The following is a 6,215-nucleotide window of genomic DNA, read 5'->3' as shown; positions in this document are numbered from 1 at the left end:
AGATCCTGTCCAGAAATGCCCTCCCCCTACAATAACATAGATCCTTCTCTGAAATATTCTCCCAGCAACATAGATTCTGCCCTGAACTTCCTCCTGCACGGTGGCATAGATCCTGTCTTGAAATACTCTAACCCAGCAGAGATCCCAGGAAATATTCTCCTTCTCTCCCAGTTGGAGAACATGCCCTCCTCGCAGATCCAGCTCAACACCCGGGAAGCCTTCCAAGGTCACTGCATTCACACCAACTCGGGATGGCCACCCCTATTTGTGCTCCTCGGGCCTAACTTTCTGGTAGGAGGAATAGCCCTCTGAATTTGTTCTCCTTGTTAGTGTCTATCCATTTCATGAAATGAAAGGCAGGGACCTCAGGCTGTATTATCTTTTTATCCTCCAATTAAAATGAGAGTGATGGATCCTATACTGAGACTTTACTGTGCTCAGCATCCTCAGGGACAACCCTGTGAAGAGTCTTCTCCCCAGGCTCAGAGAGGGCCAGGGACTTGCTCAAGATCTTCTCTCTGGTCCTCTGCATTCCATGCCCCCTTGGGGGGCATTTGGTCCCTTAAATATCAACTACCTTAGGCCAGAGAGATATATGCAAGATTTTGTAACTTTTAGAACAAAAAACTCTCAGCTTTAAGCTGAGGTCTGCATACAGTGGCTCCCAGGGAAGAATGGAAAAAGCAGAGACACAATGGAGGGGTGTACTCTCTGACTGTAGTCAGGGGCTCCCAACACTTCTGCCAAGATGAGCCTGAGACACAATCCTAGATAGGCTTTTGCTCACCGTATCCTTTGCATGGGGCTAGACATTGGTTTCCAAGGGACCCTGCAGATACAGTAAAATCCTTTATGGGGAGCATTGCTGGGTCAGTACAGCTGGGCACTTCCTGCTATAGGAGGGCAGATGTATGACCCCATCAAGACATGTCCCAGGGTGAGAGTCCCCACCCTCCCTAGACCTCCATAGTGAAAATTCCCAAAGACTCATACTCTCATCACAACTCAGCAGCAACTTCCAAGGGACTGCTTTTGATGTTTCTATTCTAAGGGTTTAACGTATAAGTGAAAGTGCTTCAAAATGTAGAAAGAGCTGTAGAAATACTGATAAAGAAGGTTGAAACTTGTGAATAAAAGTACATTATTTGTGTTAGCTGCTCAGTGGTTTCACAGGGAACTTCTGCTATAGGGAGTCACAATTTATTTCACTATAAAGATTAAAGCCTGCTTTCATTCATTCAGTTAATAGACCTAACCTATTGTGCTTGAGATTCACTGAGAAAATTCATGGGCCTCTTAATGTTTCACCATCAAAACGGGCAAATTATTGCTGTGAAAGTTAGATTGTTTCTTTTGTGGATAAAATTGATTGTAGATTCTCAAATGGGCTCAATTTAGATGGCACTTTAAGCTAGAGACACTAAGTCAGTAAGTATTTCAGTGCACTATCGTCATCTATTTCATTATATTTTTCTCTAATTCATGTTGGAATTTATTTTGTTTCCTTTTAGGGAATGACCTTTACGGTTTTTATACCACTCATTTTAGTTATTTTTCAGAAGGACAGAGGATTTGCATATGTGATAAGATTCACTTCTTTTTTTATTATATAAGAATATTGGGCCATGCCAATGTTGGGCTACTTTGGGATGGAAGAGAGAGTTTAGTTTCGTGGGTGGGGTTATGTGCGGATTAGGAACGAGTCCTTGGAACTAGAGGGTTTAATAGTTCAAGGACGTAGGATCAGGAACACGGAAACTGCATGGTCTGACATTGAGGCAGCTCCTTAGCAACTCCAAGAGCCTACTGGGGCAGTCTTGGCCACTGCATGGACAGTCAAATGGGGGTGAGAAATGAGGCTTGCTTGCTTCATGTTTGAGAGACTGATCCATTAGGTTTCTTTTTCACCTGTTCCAAACTAATATCTTGGTTTCCAGCATAGACCATAGCAGGGTTTGAATAACCACCACAGCTGCAAGAGAGGTTAAGGTCACCCTTCTCAGCAAAAGTTAGAGTAGATCAGTCACTGTGAGTGTCCAGGGCACTGGGGACTTCATTTATTTTTTCAGAGGGTGAGAGATGGTAAGCAGCCCAAGCGCAGCTAAAGATTTTCATGAGAGGGCAGTGGTTACCCCAGGCCTCGGCCCACGTTGATGGCTGTCCAAGAGGGACAGTCTTATCTAATTCCACTGTGCATTACACCTTGGGTTCAGTGGCCCCACTTCATTATAAACAGAGGAGTCAGGGGGATCGCCCCTTTTCGCCTCTGTATTATTTTCTCTTCTATCTCCTACCATCAGGACTGATGTGGGTTCTCTCAGTCCTGGTCCATGGGAGCTTGGGCTCTCTTTCTTCACCACAACATTCCAGGTGGTGGATATGAGAAATAAACAGCCCAACTTCACATAGCCTGACTCGGGAGTTGGGGTAAGGTCAGGGGTTCTCTCTTTTGATGGAGGGGGCCATTTAACTGGTTAAAAGGATGAAGACAGCTTTTTAAACTCTGGCCACTCCCCTTGAAAGGGAGGGACTGAAAAAACTGCAAATGGTTAAGAAGATGCAAAATGGAGATGTGTCCTTTGAAACAGACAGACAGACAGTGATGGTAAATATAGACCTTGAAGCAGAGAGACAGGATGCTAGGCTGGTGTGATGAGGAGACAGATGGCTGCCTGAGAGAAGGAAATCATGACCTCCATGGCCAGAGAGCACTAACACTTTCTCTACATTTTTCTTTTTGGAACGTTGATGTAGCTCTTTGATATGGTTTGGCTCTGTGTCCCCACCCAAATCTCATGTTGTATTGTAATCCTCAGTGTTGGGGGAGGGACCTGGTAGGAGGTAATTGGATCATGGGGGCGGACTTCCCCCTTGCTGTTCTCATGATAGTGAGTTCTCATGAGATCTGGTTGTTTGAAAAGTGTGTAGCACTTTCTTCTTCTTCTGTCTCTCTCTCTCACTTGCTCACTGCCGTGTGAAGATGTGCTTGCTTCCCCTTCACGCTTCTGCCATGATTGAAATTTCCTGAGGCCTCCCCAGCCATGCCTCCTGTGCAACCTGTGGAACTGTGAGTCAATTAAACCTCTTTTCTTTATAAATTACCCAATCTCAAGTAGTTCTTTTTAGCAGTGTAAGAATGGACTAATACACTGCTTTTAATGGAAAAAGCAATACACACACGGTTATAAAAAAGTTCAAGCAGAATAAGACAGTGCACTGTAACTTTTAAGTCCTGGTGATAGGCAGTTTTATGTATCAATTGGCTAAGCTATAGTACCCAGTTATTCATCATACACTGATCTAGGTGTTGCTGTGAAGGTAATTTGTAGTTGTGATTAATGTCTACTATCAGGCAATTTAAACTAAAGTGGGTTACCCTAGATAATCTGGGTAGGCTTGATCTAATTGGTTGAAATGCCTTAAAAGCAAAGCTGAGAAAAAAGAAATTCGGCCTGTGGACTGCAGCATCAGCTCCTGTCTGAGAGTTTTCAGCCTACCCCTCCTGATCACCCTCCCCATGGATTTCAGACTTGCCTAGTGAGTGCCCCTTCAATCATGTAAGCCAATTTCTTGTAACAAATCTTTCTCTCTCCTACTGGCTGTTTCTCTGGTGGAACCCTGAATGACAAAGGATCCCTTCTACTCCAGTCTTCGTGTCACCACAGAGGCAACCACTCTTTTTTTTTTTTTTTTTGAGACAGAGTCTTGCTCTGTAGCCCAGGTTGGAGCACAGTGGTATGATCTCGGTTGACTGCAACCTCCGCCTCGTGGGTTCAAGCGATTCTCCTGTCTCAGGCCCCAAGCAGCTGGGATTACAAGTGCACACCACCACGCCAGGCTAATTTTTGTATTTTTAGTAGAGACAGGGTTTTGCCACGTTGGCCAGGCTGGCCTCGAACTCCTGACCTCATGCGATCCGCCCGCCTCGGCCTCCCAAAGTGCTGGGGTTACAGGCATGAACCACCACACCCAGCCAGTGGCAACCACATTTAACAACTTATCACTTAAGAAATAATCTATGCCCATACAAATGAATATATATTTATGTACCTCATTACTTTTACTCAAATGGCACACTGAATACACACTGTTCTTCACCTTGCATTTTCACCTAATAATATATCTTCTTTTTTATGACTTTTTATTTTGCAATAATTTCAAATTAGGAAAAAAAAGTGCAAAAATATTAGAGTGCCTATATACCCTTTACCCAGCTTTCCTTAATATTCACTTATCTAACTATGATATAATTATCGTAATCAAGAAATTAACATTGGTGCAATATTATTAACTAAACAGACCTTATTAGATCATTCTTACAGATCTGCTTGTAAATCTACCAAATCTTTTACGTACCTATCTGAATATACCAATATTTCATATTGCTAAAATTGAAAATGCTAAATCAAAGGGTAGATGCATTGTAAATATTGGTAGAAACTGTACTATTACTCCTGAAAGAAGCTGTACCAATTTGTACTACCACCCTCAGCATACATAGTACCTACTTAACCATACCCTCATCAGTACTATGTATTGTCATAATTTTAGGACTGGTCCATCTGATAGGTGAAAGATGCTACAACATTTCAATAACAGCTTTATTGGGAAAGAATTGACACCATAAAATTCACCCTTTTAAACTGCACAATTCAGTGACTGTTAGTATGTTCATGGAGTTTTGCAACTATCACCACTGTCTAATTTTAGAACATTTTCATCATACCAAGAAGAGAGCCCACCTCTATTAGCAGTCCCTCCCCATCCCCGCCCTGCCATTGCCCTACCATTCAGTCATTTGCAGCCTCTAGTCTACTTTGTGTTTCTGTGGCTACACCTATTCTGGGCATTTTATAAAAATGTGATCATACACATAAATGAGACTATACAGTCTGTGGCCTCTTGAGTCTTGCTTCTTTGCTTAGCATAAGGTTTTCAAGGTTTCATGTTGTAGCATGTATCAGTGCCTCATTTTTTTAGTGTGTGTGTGGCCAAATAATGGTTCTTTGTATGGACTTTGTTTATCCATTCTTGGGTTATTTCTACTTTTTGGCTATTATAAATAATGTTTCTACAATTATTCATGGACACATTTTTGTGAGGACATGTTTTCAATTTTCTTGGTTATATACATATAAATGGAATTGCTAGGTCACTTGGAAACTTTATGTTTAATTGTTTAAGGAACCACCAAACTGTTTTCCAAAGCAGCTGATCATTTCACCTTCCTACCAGCAATGTACAAGTGTTCCAATTTCTCCATATTAATGCTGACACTTGTTACTGTCCTTTTTATTATAACCATTGTAGTATGTTTAAAGTCGTATCTCATTGTGGTTTTGATTTGCATTTGTCTAGTGATGAATGATGTTGAGCATCTTTTCATGTGCATGTTGGCCATTTGTACCTTCCTTGGAGAAATATTTATTTAAATCCTTTGTTCATTTTTAAATTGGTTTGTCATTGAAAATCAATAAAATTGTTGTGTTGAGTTCTTTATATATTCTGAATACAAGTCACTTATTAGATGTAAAATTTGCAAATATTTTCTTCCATTCTGTGGGTTGTTTTTTCACTTTCTTGATGGTGCCCTTTGAGGCACAAAAATTTTTAATTTTGATGAAGTCCAATTTATCTATTTTTTTCTTATGTTGTTCATGCTTTGGTTTACTTCTGTATTTTTTGTTGAAGAGTTTTATAATTTTAGCTCTTATATTTATTTCTACAATCTATTTTGAGTTAATTTTTCTATATGGTGTAAGCTAGGGTCCAACTTTATTCTTTTGCATGTGGATATCCAGTTGTGCCAGTGCCGCTTGTTGAAGAGACAATTCTTTCTCCATTAAATGGTCTTGGCACCTGTGTCTGAAATCAACTGGTCATAGATTAATAGGTTTATTTCTGAATCCTCAATTCAATTTCATAGTCCTGTGCATCTATCTACAATGTTTGTACCACAATGTTTTGATTACTATAGCCTTGTAGTAAGTTTTGATATTGGCATGTGTGAGTCCTGCAACTTTGTTCTTTTTCAGGATTGTTTTGGCATTTGGAGCCCCCACAATCACACACGAATTTGAGGATTGGGTTCTTCATTACTGAAGAAGGCATTGGAAATTGTTAGGGATTGTTTTGAATCTTTTGGCCAATTTGTACAGTATTACCATCTTAACAACAGGAAGTCTCCTGGTCTATGAACCTGGGCTATCCTATTT

Source organism: Hylobates moloch, unplaced genomic scaffold (assembly GCF_009828535.3).
Source record: "Hylobates moloch isolate HMO894 unplaced genomic scaffold, HMol_V3 SCAFFOLD_1, whole genome shotgun sequence".
Taxonomy (NCBI): domain Eukaryota; kingdom Metazoa; phylum Chordata; class Mammalia; order Primates; family Hylobatidae; genus Hylobates; species Hylobates moloch.
This window is presented reverse-complemented; position numbering follows the sequence as displayed.